Genomic DNA, 20,561 nt, shown 5'->3' with positions numbered 1-20,561 from the left:
AAGTAAAGAGATGAGCTGAAACATGTCGGTACTTTTTTAGATTTCAAAGCAGCCATGTCAAGCTCACAGCCAGAGGGCTGCATGTGGCCTGACCCATTTTTTTGGTGGCCCTCAACTAGATGTTAATAAAACATCTAAGTGCAGCCCACGCAGCCACACACCCTTCTCTGGCACGCACAAGTGTCGGGGGCAGGACAAACACCAATCCCAGCTCCTCGGGCTGCCCGTGTCCGGTGCATGTGTATTAAAACCTCCAGGGAGACAAGAGTTTTCATATGCATGCACCAGACACACACACAGCCTGAGGAGCCAGAACTGGTATTTGTCCAGGCACCCTGCCACTTGCCGCGTGTGCCAGAGAAGGGCGTGTGACTGCTCCAGGGAGAAGGACGGTGAAACTTATGTAGGCTGAGGCAGAGAAGGGTGCCTGCCTGGGGCAGCTGCAGGTAGGGAGCCATGGAGCAGGGTGGATCAATGGGCAAAGAAGTGCAAGGCAGAGTTATATAGGGAGGGTGTGCAGGGGGGTGAAGTGAAACCCCTGTGGGCTGAGGCGGGGAGCAGCTAAGACATCCTGACCTGGTTTCTCTCCCCATCACCCCTTCCCCAATGATTGACAAAGCAAACCCTGTACAATGGAAATGTTCTAACTTAAGTACGCCCTTAGCAACATAACATCACGGGCGTTCCACCTCCAGCTGGTGGTGATAGTTTCTCTCAGCCCTAATCTCCACTCTCTGAGTCTGCACAGCTCCATCCTGCTCAGATACCGCTCCTTTAAATTAACTCTTCCTGTTGTTCCTCCAGCCACAAAGCTCAAAGCCCACTCATTCATTCACGCTGGTAACTCATAACTTTCCTGTGTCGTAGGTTATCCTCATGGCAGCACAGAGAGTGTAGCCATAGAACCCAGGCGTCCTGACACCTGGCTTTGCACGTTCACTGCAAAACCATCTGTCCCTTCTTTCTTCAAGATGTTTTGGCACTTCTGATTTGGCTTTTCTCCATGGTCTGCTTCTATCATCAGTGTTTTCTCTCTCTCTCTTCAGCCATTGCTAGGTGTGTCTTTTTTCAAATTTTATGAACAATTAATAAAATCCTAAAACACTAGAATTCATATTAAGTGACCAGAAAAATATTATAAAATATATGTAAAACATAATCTACAATGATAAATAGATATGTCTTTCCAATAGAAGTACACTTCCTTTGGTGGCCCTGAAAGCTTTCAGCTTTCATTTGTGCGGCCCTCAGTAAGCATTGAGTTTGACATGCCTGTAAAGCATGGGCTGTTTGGGATCCATCTTTCTGACTTAATACTGGCATTATAAAAAGACTAAAGGAACAGTACAATAAAGTGTTGTGTCTCCATTACAAATTTCTATTTACGGTTCTAATATTAAAAATAGTTTCAACACAACCTGATACTATGGTTTTTTTCAGTGCTGCCAATGCCAAGTGGTCAAAAAGAATGAGTCAGGCCCCTAAAATCATGAGATTGTTTTTAATTAAACATTAAATTACGCATTTTGGATACTTTTTATTTGCCTTCTAGTTGCACTGGATTGTATGTCAAGCCTTTGACTGCAACATTTACTTTAGACATTTTCTTTTCTTAAAAAAAACAACAAAAGTTGAGATCAGCTTGATTCCAAGAGCTGGAATCTTAATATTAAACACCACAAGGGATACAAGCTATTTGCAAGAGCTGACAACATTCTTTTTGTTCGACATAATGTTATGCCATCGGGGTAGTTAGGTTCAAGTTCTCTCCTTTTCTGAGGCTTGGTCACACTAGACCTTACCGTTAACTGTACATATGCAATTCTATCTATGGCAATTTTGTAGCTAGAATCGACATATCTGCAGTCGACTGAAAGGTCTGTCCTCACTGAGGGAGGTTGATGGGAGCATTTCTCCCATCAACCTCCGTTACTCCTTGCAAGAGCAAGAGCACAGGGGTTGACTGCTGACCCCGGAGAAATCAATTTCTTGCATCTTTAGCAGACATGTGAAATCAAACTCTGGAAAATCAACTCTGAACAAGTCGATCTCCTGATAAGTAGAGACAAGACCTCAGAGTGACCAGCCTCCCTGATGGCATAGCTCTCAAAAACACTCTCTCATTTTGAGGGCTGTGACTCATTTTTTCCAGAAGCTTCCCACAAGCCCCATGCAGCAGCTGTGTGAGTGGTGTACAGCCGTGGGATGTGTTTGCAGAGACCAAAGGTCACTCTCTGTTTAGGAAAGTGGGGCTCCAGACTGCAGAAGGCAGAACAGACAGTGCTGGCTGAAGCTTACAGCTGCCCCTTAGCTGCACTGTGTGATATTTCGGTAGTTGTTTCCTTGTTAAATGCAACCTGCCTGGGCACACACCCCACGTAGATATATGTGCAAACCACCCCTTCTATTGTTAAAAAGGGATCCTACAGGAGAGGTTATTTATATGAAATGAATCGCACAGCATCCATCGTAAGATTCTTATGTGAGTCTTGCCAGCTCTGGGATGAAGTTGGGGCAGGGGACTGGAGTGCTGGAGGGGTGCAGGCTCTGGGAGGGAGTTTGGGGACAGGACGTGGTACAGGCACAGGAGTTTGCAGTAGGGGTGCAGAAATTAACTTGGGGCAGCTTTTCTAGGCTGGAAATGGGATGCAGGGTGGAAATGGGTGTTCCTGATGAAGAGCTGACATGCAGCAGGGCTGCACTGACAGACTAGCATGAGGAATAATAGCTGGTCCCCAGCCACAGCCTTGCATCCCCACCTCCATCGTCAGGCACTGTGCCCACCTCCCTCACCACGAGTGGGCAGGGGGCTGGCGAGCAGGGATCCAGCCAGCTGTAGAACCGGCCTACGCTGAGCCGGGGGAGGCTGAAAATATGGGAAATTTGCCTGTTCATAAGAAAAAGTCAGAGCACCTGAAGGAGGATTTCAATACGGGATTGTCCCTCTAAAAGCAGGCAGGCAGGTGACCCCAGCAAAGCTCAACCCAAAGGCTCTCACCAGGCTTTTCACACTGGAGTGCTGAGTACTCATTCTGCTCGCTTGCCTGCAAGGCAACTCCTCCATTTTTTGGCCACCCCCAACTCTTTCCTGAACAGTTTATGCACAGCCAATCAGTCCCACCGACAGTGAGGGAAAGGAGGTAACTGCCTGGGACCCAGCAAATCAAAGAGGCCCTGAGGCTCCCGGACACAGCTGCTGTGAATATCGTAACTGCCAGAGTCTGGGGTCTTTCAAATCACCACCAGAGCCCCAGGCAGGGCAGTCTGGACAACACTCAGGGCTGCCTGGGGGCAGCGGGGTGGGGGAGTGGTAGGCTGGGCAGTCCTGAAGGCTGGACGTCCCTTCCAGGAATGCAAAGCAGACACCCCCACGCACACCTTGCCCAGGGACCTGGCAATTCTGCCCACCACCTGCCCTCCAGGACAGCATTGCAGTCATGTGAGTTAACCACTTCCTCATTCCCTGCACCACACATGATGGAACAGGAAACCTGCACGCCACTTACCACAGGGGAATTCTCCATTGTCCACCTCCCACCAAAATACCAGCCCTTAGTCCTTGTGAGTGGCACAAAGTAGCTGTGGCAGACCAGAGACTTTGGTCCTGCGTGTTGCCTCTCTCACTCCCTTGTGTTGCTTGCCTAGGTTGTAAGCTTGTTGGGGAAGGGACTGTCTCTTCATGGGTGACTGCAGAACGTCCATTACTGGTGCTATGAGAACACAGATAAAAATAATAGCTTAAGCAGCTTCATAAGCGTGCGTGGTTGCTGCGTCTCACTCAACGTGTTCAGCATCTTCTGACCCCCTTCCAGTTTGAATAATTGAAGTCAATCACTCTGCTTGTGTGCTTAAGTGCTTCATTGGATCAAGGCCAGCTTGCATTGTACCACCCAGGATCAGAGCTCCTGGTGGGCAAACAGTCCTTTCCTATGAGCCCTGGGGGGCTGTATTGCTCATTCTGTATGTGATGCATGAAAAAGAGAGGTACAACTCACACAGCAGAGAAGAGAATTTTGGGGTTATTACCACTCATGAAAAAGGAAATTTTTAGACACTCAAATTGTGTGTTTACAGGCTAGGAGGGGCATTTAGCCAGGAAGGCAAAAATAGTCCCACACTTGTCATAGGATTGCTGAAGGGTCACACATTTGCCTATTGAATTTCACATTTAGCTTATTTTTTAACTGTGGATATTTTGTATGCTTCTATCAGGGCAGCTACCAACTGGCTAATTCGTGCACACAAGTGTGCTTTAAATATATCCACCGCTGCATTCAGTTCTTGGCCAATGAATCTTACTGATGCAGAGTTTTCCCGCAGGGAAGGGAAAGATGATACCCTTGTGGGATAACCAGTGCCATCTTTATGAGGTGATAAGCTGCAGGAGACAGACACTCATAGATCCTCAGCATAGGCTCTTGCAGATCATGTTCCCTAAATCAGTGGTCAACAGAATTTTTTTCTGCTTTGGGAGAGGAGGGAGAGTCACAAGATCTCAAGGGGAAAGGCGGCACCTCAATGCAAAATGGAGAAGCCAGAGGCTAACTTTTTCTCTCTTCAGCCACTCGCGGCATGGTTGATGCTCACTTTATACAGAAGGGGGCTGTGGGAAGCAGACTCCTACACTTTTATCTTAAAATAATTCCTGTGAAAGTCATATATCTGTAATCATAGTTTATTGGGTTTGTTTGTACCCTACAGTTTTCACACCAGTTACTAACAAAGTCCTGGAGCAAGGATGCTGTTTTTAAGAGTTGCCTGTTTTTGTAGAGCCATGGTGACCTCCAGTGGCCAGTGAGAGTGATCACATCACTTTGGTTCATAAGAGGCAATCGAATCTCAGGTTATCATTGGAAGTGTGACATGCTGGTTTGGAATGGGAAACAGAAGAGTCATCCATGAGCCCTTGGAGCAACATCAAAGCTACATTCACTCCAAACTAAGTACGGACACCTAAGGTTATGAAATCCAGTATTCAGCTATTTCTTTAGCAGGTACACATAAATAGACCTGGTAACACAACTTCCTGTAAATCTCCCTCTCAGCCTCTTCATTTAGGGCTTATAATTCTCATTTCCCTCCATCACAGAAAAATGTCTAGCCCAATAAAAGGAAAAAAGAAAGTTTAAAAATGTGAAGCAAGAACTTGAATGGAAACCAGTGTTTCCATGTTTCTATTTCAAGAAAAAAAGGTATGGTGGAAAGAACTAATACATAAATTGTTTACCGAGAAAAAATAAAAATAAACAAACACACAGTTTTCTGGACTTCAAGACATCCATGATATAACAACCACAATATATCTTTGGGGCTGATAGATCAGATTTGGTGTTAGGAATAAGAGGCTTCAAAGACTGGGGAGTCCTTTCAAAAGGCTCCCATCTACACGGGTGGTGCACAATTAGAAAGCCGCACATTCGAATTGCCGTGGTTGCCATTAGGCTAATGAGGCTCTGCGTATTCATGGCAGCACCTCATTAGCATCTTCCGACCTTGCTTATTACCATGCCCTTCCGAAAGGAAGGGGCTAGTGTAGACCCAGCTACAGGCTGGGTCTACACTTGCATTCCTCTTTCAAAAGAGGCATAGAAATGAGGGAAATTGAAAACGCAGGTGAGGTGCAGATTTACATGTCGGGTGCCTCATTTGTGTGTTCTTTTGAAAGAGCTTCTTTCAAAAGAAAAAAAGCAGTGTAGACGCGGCTCTTTTGAAAGTACACCCTGTCTTCGAAAGAACCCTTCTTCCACAAAAAAAAAAAAAAGGAAAAAGAAAAAGTAGGAAAGAGAAGTTACTCACCGTAGTAACGATGGTTCTTCAAGATGTGTCCCCGTGGGTGTTCCACGATAGGTGTTGGGCTCGCCCCGGCACCGCAGGTCGGATCTTTCCAGCAGTTTCTGCCGGACCGCGCATGCGCTGGCGCGCACGGCTCCATTGCGCGCTCCCGGCTGCGTGCACGATCCGGTCCCCACCAGTTCCTTGACCAACCGCCTCGGATGCTCCTGAAAAACACTAAACAGAGATCCAAAGCGGGGAGGATGGGCGGGTGGTGGAGCACCCACGGGGACACATCTTGAAGAACTATCGTTACTATAGTGAGTAACTTCTCTTTCTTCCTCGAGTGTCCCCGTGGGTGCTCCATGATAGGTGACTACCCAGCAGTAACCCAAGAAAGGAGGTGGGTAATTGGGTTATGTGCAGCTTGCCCCCGAAAGGACCGCTGTCGAGAGACGGGTATCTTCTTGGAATACCCTGTGTAGGGCATAATGCTTGGCGAAGGTGTCATAGGATGACCATGTTGCCGCTCTGCAGATGTCTTTTAGTGCAATGCCCTTGAAAAAGGCTGTTGATGCCGCCACCACCCTGGTGGAGTGAGCTCTAGGCAGGGCCAGTAAAGGAGTCTTTCTAAGTTCGTAGCACATTTTTATACAGGATACGATGTGCTTCAAGATTCTCTGCGAAGAGAGACCTTCTCCTTTTGATTTGGGAGCGAGAGAGACTAGGAGTTTATCCATTTTTCGGAAGGACTTAGTCCTGTCTATATAAAAGGCCAGCGCCCTCCTCACGTCCAGGAGGTGTAGGCGCGCCTTTTTGTTGGAGTTATGAGGCTTTGGATAAAACGAGGGTAAGACTATAGGTTTGTTAATATGAAACTCTGAAGAAACTTTCGGAACAAAGGCTGGATGCAGCCGTAAGGTTACCGCCTCCTTCGAAAATACTGTGCAGGGTGGCGTTGCCATAACTGCCGCGAGCTCGCTCACCCTGCGAGCTGATGTGATTGCAAGAAGGAAGGTCATCTTTATCGTAAGGAGATGGAGGGAAACTGTGGCTAAGGGTTCAAACGGTGGTCCCGTTAGTGCGTTAAGCACCAGGTCCAAGCTCCACGAAGGTGGAAGTGGTTTCCGAGGGGGGTACAGGTTTACCAGCCCCTTCAGGATCCTGGTAACCATGGGAAGGGCGAACACCGTGGGCCCTTCCTCTTCGTGTCGGAAAGCCGATATAGCAGCAAGGTGGACCTTCAACGAGGATAGGGAGAGTCCGCCTCTCTTGAGGTCCAGTAAGTATTCTAATATTACAGGTATAGGCACAGCAAGGGGAGCTAATTGCTTGGTAGAACACCATGCAGTGAATCGAGTCCATTTCTGCTTGTAGGTCTTCCTGGTGGAAGTCCTTCTGCTACTTTCTAGGACTTGTTGCACTCCCTCCGTACATGTGCTCTCTAGGGAGCTGAGCCATGGATTAACCATGCTTGCAGTCGCAGGCCTTGGGGGTGTGGGTGCACTATAGACCCCTGGGCTTGCGTGAGCAGGTCCGGCGCCACTGGAAGGGGCATCGGTGGGCGGTCCGACATGCGCAGGAGTAAGGGGAACCATTGCTGTCAATCCCAAGTTGGGACTACTAGGATCATGAGGGCTCTCTCTCTCCTGGCTTTCTGCAAGACCTTGTGGATGAATGCTGTGGGAGGAAATGCGTAGAGCAGGGGGCCCTTCCACGAGATTGCGAATGCGTCCCCCAGGGACCCCCGTCCCAGTCCTGCCCTGGAGCAGTATTGTGGGCACTTCTTGTTGCGATGAGTGGCAAACAGGTCTATCTGGGGAAACCCCCATGCATGAAAAATTGGTTGTAGCAGATCAGAACGGATCTGCCACTCATGTGTGAGTGCGAAGTGCCTGCTCAACTGGTCTGCCTGCACGTTGTGAGCGCCTGGTAAATACGAGGCTTTCAAAGTTATATTGTTGGCGATGCACCAGTTCCACAGGCGGACTGCTTCCGCACATAAGGCACGGGACCAAGCTCCTCCTTGTCGATTTATATAAAACATGGTGGAGGTATTGTCTGTATTGATCCTGACCACTTTGCCTTGTATATGGTCTCGAAAGTGTTTGCAGGCATTGAACACTGCTCTGAGCTCCAGTATATTTATGTACAGCGACTGTTCCGTAGGGGACAACAGTCCCTGCGTCACCTTTTCGCCCATGTGTGCTCCCCACCCTATGTGGGAGGCGTCAGTGGTGAGAAAGATAGATACTTGTGGTTGATGAAAGGGTACCCCTGTTAGCATGTTCTTGGGGTTCACCCACCATTGCAGGGATCTGCGCTCCTCTGTCGTGGGCGACACCACCCTGCGGATGGTGTGTGCTGCCGGTTTGTAGACGCTCGCCAGCCAGTGCTGCATGCTGCACGTATGCAATCTGGCGTTCTGTACTACGAACGTTGCTGCTGCCATATGGCCTAGCAGCTGTAAGCACGTTAGAACCGGCACCGTAGGGCTGAAGGTGATGACTTGTACGAGGGAACCAATGGCGCGAAAGCGTGTCTCTGGTAGATAAACCCTTGCTGTGATGGAGTTTATGCGTGCCCCTATGAACTCTATGTCCTGTGTGGGGTCGATCTTTGACTTCGCCAGGTTGATGACCAGGCCCAGCGAAGAGAACGTGCCTGCTGTAACACGTATCATGTGTAGTACCTCTTCCTTTGAGGCCCCTTTCAGTAGGCAGTCGTCCAGATATGGGAATATAAACACCCCGTCTGTACAGGTAGGCTGACACCACTGCCAGGGTCTCGGTAAATACTCTGGGGGCCAAGGAGAGGCTGAACGGCAGAACCTTGTATTGGAAATGTTCTTTGCCAACCATAAACTGGAGAAAACGTCTGTGAGCCGGGTGGATTGTTATATGGAAATATGCGTCTTGTAAATCGAGGGCTGCGAACCAATCTCCATCGTCCAGTGCCGTAAGTATAGAGGCGACTGTGATCATCTGAAAGCGTTGTTTGCGCAAGTACCAATTGAGGCCTCGAAGATCTAGGATGGGCCTCCAGCCTCCTGTTTTTTAGTCTGTAAGGAAGTATCTTGAATAGAACTCTTTCCCTTGGAGTTGCTCCGGCACTCTTTCCACTGCCCCTATAAGCATAAGATGGTCCACCTCCTGCTTGAGTCTCGCTTCATGGGAGGCGTCCTTTAGATGGGGCCTGGGTGGAGGTTGTGGTGGTGGGAGCGACTGGAAGGGGATCGCGTAACCCATGGCTATAATCTCCAGTACCCATTTGTCTGTGGTGATCTTTTGCCACTGGTCGTAGAATGGTCGGAGGCGATGATGGAACATTAGCTTTGGATGACATTGCGCGATGGTAGTGATAGTGCAGCCCTCGATCTGTCCGTCAAACTTGTTGCCTTTGGCCCTGCCCCGAGGAGGCACGGCTCTGTTGGGAACGTCGCCTAGGAGTTCTGTACTGTTGGTGCTGTTGATGCCGCCCTTGCTCGTAGCCCCTTTGGTAGTGAGCACGCTGGGGTTGATACAGGTATCGTCTTTGCTGAGGGTAATACTTTTCTTCCTGTATGGAGGGGTATAAATCCCCAAGGTTCTGAGAGTAGCCCTTGAGTCCTTACTGGAATGAAGGACCGAATCAGTTGATTCAGCAAACAACTTCTGTGTGTCAAAGGGGAGATCAATGATCTTCGCCTGCAGATCCCTCGGGATACCCGATGTCTGAAGCCAGGATTCCCTGCGCATGATCACTGCCGTAGCCGTTGAGCATGCCGCTGTATCTGCTACGTCCAGGGCGATCTGAACTCCTGTCCTCAAGGCTGCGTAGCCTTCCTGCGCGATGGCCTTCAGCACCAGCTTCTTATCCTCTGGAAGCGAGTCCATGAGGGAAGTCAGCCTGGAGTAATTGTCAAAGTTATGGTTCGCTAGATGTGCTGCATAATTTGCCATTCTCAACAGTAGGGTAGAGGAGGAGTAGACCTTTCTGCCGAATAACTCTAGCTTCTTGGCATCTTTGTCCGTTCCCCCTGTCTTGTACTGAGAAGTTTTCGACCTCTGTTGAGACGATTCCACCACCAGAGAATTTGGTTGTGGGTGACTGAACAGGAACTCCATGCCCTTCGCCGGGACGAAGTATTTCTTATCCGCTCTCTTGTTTATAGGTGGAGCGGACGCAGGGGTCTGCCATATCGTGGTAGCGGACTCCATAATTGCTTCGTCGAGCGGAATAGCTATTTTGGAAGAGGCCGGAGGTCTCAGGTTTTTGAGGAGCTTATGGTGCTTCTCCTGCACCTCTGCTGTTTGGATGCCTTGCGTAAAGGCCACCCTTTTAAACAGCTCTTGGAACTGTTTGAGATCGTCTGGGGGGTGGACGTCCCCTGGTGCCGTAGCCTCGTCGGGGGAGGATAGAGAGGAACCACTCGGGTAAGCCTCTCTGGATCCCTCTGGGTCCTGTTGACAGTGATACATCTTCTAACTGGAGGCTTGTGAGGGGAAATCTCGGGGTTCCAGAATCAACTCCCCCTGAGATATTTGCGTTTCCGTCCCCGTCCGCGATTGCCCTCGGGGATAGTGAACCATCTGAGGGGACCTGTCCCTGGGGGTATGCCTATGGTGTCTATGCCCCGCATGATAGGGGCGACCATGGCAACACAGGCACGGTTCGTGGGATGGAGACCTGGACCACTCTCGAGGTACATACCCTCAGCATCTGGGGGAGTGAGATTGCCTGGGTGATTGAGACAATGGTGAGACTGATTTGTGATAGTACTCGAGGGGGTCAAATCCCAGAAAAGGCGAGGGTGGCCCGAGCCATGGTGAGGCTGGCTGGAGGAATGGGGAGGGAGGCTCAGGGTAGACTGGGGGAGACCCCTGCCTCCTTGTTGGAGTTCGCAGCATAAGGGGAGGGCTTAGAGACAGCAGCCCTGCAGCCCTGTCTGGAGAAGGGCTGTGGTGCCAGGTTTTCTCTGCTGCCTTTCCCCTCCCCTGTGGGGCTGACTCCGCCCCTTTCTGCGCCAGGGATCTCGGCCCCACTGTCGGCACCGCGCTCGGCACGCTTCACTGCAATGCCGCACGGGTGGTCTCCCCCGGCGCCTGCAGGCCATCTCCCCCGGAACCTGCAGGCCGCGAGCCTGCGAGCTCTGCACCGTCGGCGCCCCGGGAGTCTGTGCCGCTAGCTGCGGTGCCGCCGGTTCTGGCGCTTGCCTGGCCACCGCTCTGCCCGCGGTGCGGGCCGGCTGTTTGATTATCGGAGGCTCAGCCTCTGCCACGTGCGCTTCCGTGCCGCCGCCGCTCGTCTGTGATTGTGGCTGGGGGCTATGTGCTGCACCCATCCCACTCGCTGTGGCTGCCGGCAGGGATCGGGTTGGCTAGAGTTTCCTCCGTTTTTGCACTGATAGGGTGAAGGAAGCCGCCCTCCTTTTATGGGCCCCTGCGGGTGCCTCTTGTTGGGGCCGCTCCGGCACGTCTGGCTGGAGGGCCTTGTCAAAGAGCAGCATTTTTAGCCGCATTTCTCTGTCCTTCCTTGCTCTAGCCGTGAGCTTTGCACAGAAGGAGCATTTTTGGGTGACGTGAGATTCCCCCAGGCACCTAATACACTGACTGTGCCCATCGGAGGCCGGCATAGCTTCGCGGCATGACTCACACTTCTTGAATCCTGAAGAGGACATTGCAGTGAGTCTTTGAGTTGTTAATAGGGTACTTAGCACCTTCTCTGTGCTTGTTCCCCTCTCGGACCCAGCCTGCCGCGGCAGGAGGCCTAATGGCCTTACGTCCCCGGGCCTCCCCTGCTCCTCTTGTTACTAAGGCTTTTATATACTTTTTTTTTTTTTTTTTGCAATAAGAAAAACAACAAGCTAACAAAGATTGAAAGACTGAAAAGAAACTCTAAAAACACTTAAAACATTAAATACACTGACTCTGGCTGCAGCCTGAGTGGATTCCGTCTGCAGCCGATGGCGGTTAAGAAGGAACTGGCGGGGACCGGATCGTGCACATGGCCGGGAGCGCGCAAGGGAGTGGCGCGCGCCGGCGCATGCGCGGTCCAGCAGAAACTGCTGGAAAGATCCGATCTGCGGCACTGGGGTGAGCCCGACACCTATCGTGGAGCACCCATGGGGACACTCGAGGAAGAAGAAGGGTTCTTTCAAAGATGGGATGTACTTTCAAAAGAGCCGCGTCTACACTGCTTTTTTTCTCTTGAAAGATGCTCTTTCAAAAGAGCATGCTAATGAGGCACCCGACGTGTAAATCTGACCCTCACCTGCGTTTTCAATTTCCCTCATTTGCATGCCACTTTCGAAAGCGGAATGCAAGTGTGGACACAGCCCAACAGCACACTGATCACCACACCTTTACCAGTACAAAGCAGTGTACAGTCTGTAGCCATCAACCTGTTCTCACTGCTGGGACAAGCTGGTCTTTTCCCAGTCAGACCAGGGCTCTTCTCAGTCAGATTAGATTGTCCCAGCAGTGAGAACAGGTTGATGGCTACAGACTATACACCGCTTTGTACTGATAAAGGTATGGCGATCAGTGCGCAGTGTATGTTTTTCTCATCTAACTGACGTGCGGTGTTACGCTCAGTCAAGATGGAAAGAACTCACCACACATTAAGGCTACATCTGCACTAGCCCCAGCCTTTTGAAAGGGGGATGCTAATGAGACACTTTAGCAGATGCTAATGAGACACTGCTATGAATATGCAGTGCTTCATTAGCATAATGGCAGACACAGCTATTCAAAAGTGCCACTTTCGAATCACTTGCCACCCCTGTGGGGGGGTCCTTTAGAAACAACCCCTCAGACTTTGAAAGCCCCTTCTTCTCATTTGGTTTTAAGAAGAAGGAGCTTTCAAAGACTGGGGGGTCCTATCGAAGGGCCTCCGTCTACATGGGCGGCATGCAATTAGAAAGCAGCACTTTTGAATCTCTGCAGCCGTCATTATGCTAATGAGGTGCTGCATATTCATGGCATCACCTCATTAGCATCTGCCAAAGTGTCTCATTAGCATCCCCCTTTCAAAAGGCTGGGGCTAGTGTAGACATAGCCTAAGTCGCATAAGAGATTCCTGTTTAAGTTCTTTACTCAGGTGCCCTTCTGTACATTTGGGATAACTGAGATATAGAGAGGTTAAGTGCCTGGCCTAAGGCCATACAGTGAATCAGCGGCACAGGGAGGAGAAAATCCAAGCTCTTCTGCCGCCCAGTTTCATGGTCTGCCCAAAAACTAAGGTGCCCCAGAATTAATAAAACACAAGGGGAATGGTGCCTACCTGAAAAATGCTATAATCCAAATTGGGCTTCTCTCTCTCTCCTTCCAGTCTCTGAAACGGGGCAAAGATTCAGCAGTGAGGCTGCTGAATTTGGAAGGGGTGGTGGAAATGAGGCATGGGGATCTGAAATGAATGTCGGAATGTTGTTGTAATGCCGAAGATTTGGACCCCCAGGAGCTGAGTTTGCAGGCTGACAGGTTACATGGTTAGGTGGGTCGATATTCTTGGCAGCAAAGTGGTGTCCACCTGTTCTTGTGCTTGGCGCAGGCGAAAGAGGAAGTTCTTTAGTCTGGACTAGCTGAGTACATTGCAACTGCCCCTCATGAATTAGTAGCAGTTCACAAGGGGCAGAGCTGGATTGCAGTTGCTCTCTCTTCTATAGACTCACCAGGAGCAGAATGCTCAGATGTCTCCTCACAACCATGAAAGGCCACTGAGCTTGCGCACAGCAACTTCCTTCAAAAAGTACAATAACAAGGCCTTGATGCTGGTATCTAAACAAGGAAGGGAAAGAGTCATTGAACTGAGTTTTAGTTTTCCCTATTTAAATTTTTCCTACCCCTGTTATTCAGTAGCGTGTGACCTACCTGGATTTAGCAAATGTCATTATTCAACACCACTCTACTAAATAAAATGGTGTAGTTTTAAGCCATTCTGCTCTAATGTCATTATTATTGCTACTGAAACACTCCGCACAGCGAAGATTTTCTGTTGTGTTTTTCTAACGAGTTTTGGACAGATTCATGCTTTTAAAAATTACAGACAGTGTACAATTAACCTAGCTGCAATTATGTCGCTGTTTTTTTCTTGGTCTGTTCTCTTTATTTTTTGATAAAACATGAAAACCTTACTGGAAAATGCAATAGTTGGTGTAATATTTACCGCAGAGGTTTCCAAACATCAGCCTCTCTCTGCCCTACCTCACAGAGGTAAACTAGAAAATGGCTTTCCAAATTACAATCATGATGATCCTTTACATTCATCTACATCCAACTCCTTGGGCATATTCTCACTGTATCTCAAGACAACATTGTACAGCACACAACGGAAACAAGAGTGAGAGCTGCTCTCCAGCCTTAGCTAAGTGTCTGTTGGGTTTTAGCTCATGCAGTAGACACTAACGGCTTTAGCTCCTGAGATCCCAGGTTCAACCCCACCTTCCAAAATCATTGGCTTTACAAACATATAAACTTGTTCTACCTTACTTAGAGAATGGTAACAGAGAGGAAGCCGTGCTAGTCTATACACTATCAAAACAAAAAGCAGCCAAGTAGCACTTAAAAGACTAGCAAAATAGTTTATTAGGTGAGCTTTCACAGGACAGACCAACTCCCTACAACCTATCCTTAATCAGGATGCCACACTCCAGAAGGCCCTGGGTGACACGCCTGTTCTCTCCTACAGACAACCTCCCAACCTTATGAGGATCCTCACAAACAGCCACAGTCTATACCCCAGAAACACCAGTCCTGGAACCTTTCCTTGCAACAAAGCCCACTGCCAGCTTTGTCCACATATCTTCTCTGGAAATACCATCACTGGACCCAACTAGGTTACTCACAGAATCACGGGCACTTTCTCCTGCTCCTCAACTAACATCATATATGCCATCATGTGCCAACAATGCCCAGATGCTTTGTATATTGGACAGACTTCTAACTCCCTTAGACAAAGGGTTAATGGGCACAAAAAGACATCAAAACACTCCAGATCCACAAACCAGTTAGTCAACATTTTAATGGAATGGGGCATTCTATTAATGGCCTAAAGGTATGTGTATTACTGAAAAAAAAACTTTCGCACCGTTCTTCAAAGAGAAGCAGCCGAGCTGGCTTTTATATTCAAATTCGGCACATTAACATGTGGTTTAAACCAGGATGGGAACTTTCTGAGTCACTATAGGGGCTCGTCTGCATACTTGGCTTAATCTAATTATTGACCTTCCACCTCCCACCCCTCCACTCTCTGATTTGCTCACCTTGATAATTTTTTTCTGATTTGTCAACCTTGATTACTGTTTTGGTTCTGTGTGCCTTAAATATTGAGTCTGTTCTGGTATGGCTACGGTCTGAAGAAGTGGGTCTGTCCCACGAAACCTCACCTAATAAACTATATTGCTTGTCTTTTAAGTGCTACTTGACTGCTTTTTGTTTTGATACCTAACAGAGTATGACAGGTCCTCTCAATCTCACTGTCCGGATTTTGAAAGCTCTGTCAATAACAGAGCTGGTGGCTTGGGGAAGAGAATCACGCTTTGCCACTGAGGTATTTCAGAGATCAGTAAAGGAAGTCATGAGTCATGTTTTCAAAGCCTACAGAGTCTTCCCTGTTAGCATGAAATCTGTTCATCAGCTCAGAATGCGTAACCATAACAAAAGCATGAATGCTCCCTTGCGCTGATTTGCTGTCTTTCCAGGAAGCCAGCCTCCAGCAATCTCTCTCATCTCTTCTTCCACTCTCATGCCTTCACAGCATCTGAGAATGGGACACTCATAGCATGCTTCTGAGTGACATCCATAGCTATTCAATTTACTTCACAGGTGAGCTCCACCTCGAGTGAATGGAACCCCTAACTTTTTTCCCCGTCAAAGGCCCAGAAGGAACATGAATGCTGTCAGGAACACAAAGGACAGATCAGAAGTGTGTAATATCAGCTACGCTACTGATCTGGCTGCCTCTGGGAAAATCTGTGTAATTGTTAACCTGTCTGAGAATAACACAAAATTCCTCAAAGCAACTGGAGTGGAGAAGACTCCCCTGTGTCTCTGAAACGTTCTCATTGCCAGTGACCCCATACTCATGCTGACTTTGACCATCAACAGCATGGTTCCCATAGGTGCTTCTCCCTATCTACTTTTAACCCCACCCCAGGGTGCAGCATGGAAGTAGTCAAACCTGTGAGCTTCAGAAGACTTCTGAGATAAAGCCATAAAACTTCAGTTAGGCTTATAGATCCTATTTTGAGGCTGTAGTCTGCACACATGTATGTAAAAGCGGAAGTTGAAATACATGAGAGTCTTTCATCCTGATCCCCCTGGGTCTTCACACATCTATCTGGTTTCTCTTCCATTTATCAAAAATAGAAACAGATTTGAAAAATACATTTAATCTATACCAAGAACATCTGCATTAATGCACATGAATGCTGACAATAGTTAGCAGCGAGAACCAAAGAGATTTTATTTTTGTGGTTTATGTCACTGTCCTCTCACTCAGAAGATCTGGGTTAAGTTCCTAGCTGTGCCACACATTTCCCATGTGACCTTGGGCAAGTCACTTAATTAGTGTATCACAAACTCTTCATTTGTAAAATGGGAATAACATCTCTTCCCTATCTTACAGGGCTATTGTAAAGCTAAATCCATTATGACTTTGAAATGCTAACATCCAACAGTGATGTCTTGCCCGGACACATCTCTCTTTTTTCTAAACTATGTCATGTCACTCCATGGTTGCTACCAGTGTGAACACTGATGGCCATGACCAGATCTAGATTCCCACAATGTTAGAGGCATTCCCAGGGGCTGAGATATTGCCCAAAAGCCTGCATCTCACGGTACAGATATTTGAGGATGGAAAAATGTCTACATCTGACTCTTGTCCATAGCACCTGTAAAGAGCCACCTCCTTCTCCTCACTTTTCTCTGCCTCAGGTTAACCCAACAGTTTATAAAATATCATGATCCCTCCAATGTACTCCCTGATATTTCAATCACTCAGTTTATCTCCAACCACTCTGTGAGACAAAGACAGGTTGATGAAGCCGTGCAGTGCAATATGAACGAGGGCTGTTAGCCTTAGACTGATTAATAGTAGTGTGAAATGTGGCGCAAACTGCTGACTACCCAACTACCATGTGCACCAAAGTGCAATTAGCTGAAAATTTCTTGGCAATTTAATTCTTTTGGACACATCTCTCCACTACGTTGGTGCTGCCAACACAATGCAACCTGTTGTGATGCAAGTGCAGCCAAAAGAATTATACCACAGTTGCACTGTTTGAACGGTTCAGGAGCAGCATTTCCTCTTGCACCTGTTAGACACAAAAGCCTGATCTAGTCACGTAAACACAGATAATGTAGGGTAATGATTCAGAAAACAACCTCACAGTATGACGGTAAGAGAGAAATATTCAATCTGAGCATACAGAAACCATATAAAGGATGAGGTAATTTGTTACCTTAATGTTTAATAGTGAAAAGCAAAAAGATATAAATAGAATTCACCAGATGCTATAATACTCTATGAACAGAAGAACATTAATGTTTGTATAACTACTAAATAAAAAACTGTACTGATGAAAGACATGAAAGTTTAAGATTCAAATGCAAAACATTTGAAGCAAGAACAAGGAGTCCTGTGACACCTTCAACACTTCAACTTGCATGGGTAAAAATCACCCAAGAAAGCTTAGGCCCAAACAAATCTGTTAGCCTTTAAGGTGCCACAGGATTCCTTTTTTCAGATATGGACGAAGGCAGCTGCTACCTCTCTGAGATTTGAGGCAAGGAAATGTTTACAAATATCGTCACTTACAGATATTGCTGTTCATGAAATAGTTGTTAGATTGACACACAAAGAACAAAGAAAAGTTAAGCAGAAAACCAGCTGACTATTCTATAGAGTAAACTTAATTTTCTCCGCACAGCCATCATAATCTCATCACAGCAATTTCTGACTAGTAGAGCTCTTTCACTTGAAAAATTTGCTGGAATTCATTGTTTTCACATCCTTCAAAATAACTACCAGGGATGGTTAACAATGATCTTTAGACTAGTTGCACGCAGTGCAAATACACCAGTAGTTTAACAATCCAATTGCTAACGGGGCATTAGATTAGCTTGTTAAAACCAAAACCAAGTATTGTAGAAGAAATCTTTAAAAAACAGCTGGTGGGAAACTTGATTTGGGAGCTATGACCATACTTGATATTACTGTGGTAGGAGTATTACTGGAGAAAAGACACAACTTCTCCATGCAAATGAAGTACATGAGCTCCAACCTCTCATTGGTCATGGCTAAAACACTTCTAGCCATAAGAGGACAAAAGGTCACAAGCACAATAGAAAGTACAGTACAGTCACTAAAGTATTGCTAGGAAGTTTCATTCTGTTTTTCTAGCCAGAGGTGTGAGGAAAAAGAGTAACGTTATAGTACAGTAAATACAAATAAATAGTTTGTGCCTAGTCCCGAAGCCACTATGCACACAGGCCCACTGTTGACTTTAAAGGGAATTCAGTAATTAGACATCTTAAACTAGGCCTTATCTGAAGTGTAACAGTCACTGAAGAGCAGCAACATGTTATTCCATCTTTGTAACACAAGCTTTCTGAATTCTTTCTGACAATTGGCCCTATTTCCCTGAAATACTGTGGAGTCCATTTCTCTTTTTTAAAGAGCTTTCCAGTCGTAGGCGCAGGCTTGTGAAGGGCCTTACTATTAAATGTTAATTGGTAGGCATCCGTCAGTCTGCATAGACTGTGGATTGAGCCCTTTATAGTTTCAATTGAGGACTTTATTTACAGTGTCTACTGTGACTATGAAGACCCACATGAGAGTGACAGTCCTTGCTGCATCTCTGGCAGATGTGGTGGGTGTCTGGCAAGTCCTTAGTGTGCTTTCTGTGCGCTCCTGTCTCCTCTGCTAGCTGTCTGATCCTCATCTCGCCCTTCTGAACGCCCTTGTGTAACCCCTGCCTCCATCTGCTGCAGTCTAAAACCCAGCACTATTCAAATAGCTCCTGGATAGAAATGACCTGTGGGAGTGCTAGACTCTCAGCCACAAGCCCAGGACTCAGGAAATCTAGAAATGGCAGAGGATCTTGGCTTTCTTTACATATATATCACAGAGGTAGCCGTGTTAGTCTGTATCTTCAAGAACAACAGGAAGTCCTGTGGCACCTTACGGACTAAGAGAGATTTGCAAATAAATTTATCCCCAGGCATGGAAAGGTTGCTGTTGATTTTTTTTTCCTTAAGAATTTTCTATTACTTTCATCCCCACCACATAACCCCATGGGGTCTTTTGCCAACAGGAAATAAAAAAGGTGCAGGGGAAGAGATCATAGTCCATTCCCACTGCACCTGTATCTCACTTGATCTTTGCTTGAAGCTACTGGTAACTAAGTCCCTCCTGGCTAGCTTCCTGCAGTGGAGCTGAATCCTCTGCTAAGAGCCACCGTGCTGCTCCCTAACTGCTGGGAGAATGAAAGCTCAGTAGTCCGAGATAGCCTAGTGGATCGAGTGCAGGACTGAACAAGGGATCTTTATATTATAATACAGGCTTTGTCACTCATTGGTCTCAGACAAGTTGCTTAATTTTTGGGCTATATTTTTTCCAGTTTGACCCAGGCATTATGATAATTATGTAGAGCAGTGTAAACAAGCGCTACAATTCACACAAATGTTGTGGCAGGTGAGGGGGTGGGGGCTACCAGCCCTCAAGGACCCAGATTATTAGCTTTCACAAAACTTTTAAAAATGAAGGTAACTCTACACATGGACCCCAGCACAAACAGCTGGGTTTGCCTTTCTCCCCCATCAGACTGGAATTGACCTGAAACATCTCTGTGTGACTAAGTGAATCAGGAAGTCTTTTTTGCTATCCAAAGAATCATCCATACAAAGTGCCCTAAAACAAAATCCTTTGGTCAGTTTCAAGCAAAGCTGAAATACTGAAACCTATTACTGTTAAAGAACAGGACTAAAAAAAGTATTTTGTGGGGAGTGAGATTGCCCAGGGTATAATCATGGTGGATAGACAGCTGTGCCCCTCAATTTGCCAACCTAGGTGCCTTTTACATTGATATGCTGTAAGAGTAAAACCCCTGGTCTGCTCACCTACAGCTGCCTGCATATAAATCACTCCCTGCTATATTGTGTGAATGCCATAGCCAGGAACCCACGAATTAAACTGCTGGTCAATACCAGCAAACCCCCTGTCCCAAACTTCCCCCCAAAATGTGTCTTGTACTGCTTGGCACTCTTCTGGACAGCACAAGCTCATACAAAGTCCATAATTTCATTAACAGAAAGTGATATGCACAAATCTTGTCTCAAATACTCCAAGCACACTGGTTTTGATAAAACAATAGAACACTTTTATTAGCTACAAAGATAGATTTTAAGTGATTACAAACATTGAGGCACAAAAGTCAGAATAATTACAAGAAATCAAGGGGAAAAATGCAACTAACATCTAACTTTAGAATAGAATATATAGAGAGATATGCATCTCATAGGACTGGAAGGGACTTGGGAGATCATTGAGTCTAATCCCACACCTCTTGGTGGGACCAAGCACCACCCTGACAGATTTTTTTGGTTTTTTTATTTGCTCCAGATCCCTAAATGGCCCCCTCAAGGGCTTAGCTCACAACCATAGGTTCAGCAGGTCAATGCACAATCCACTGAGCTAGCCCTCCCCCAACACAAATTAACAAGGTAAAAGAATTCAAAGCAAAGGCCTCTTTCACTGCATACTTGAGCAGTCTTACTCCCTGGATTTAATTTGCCACTCCCCCTTCC

The sequence above is a fragment of the Carettochelys insculpta genome, chromosome 1 (assembly GCF_033958435.1).
Source record: "Carettochelys insculpta isolate YL-2023 chromosome 1, ASM3395843v1, whole genome shotgun sequence".
NCBI lineage: Eukaryota > Metazoa > Chordata > Testudines > Carettochelyidae > Carettochelys > Carettochelys insculpta.
The sequence above is the reverse complement of the archived record's forward strand: the minus strand, read 5'-3'. Positions refer to the sequence as shown.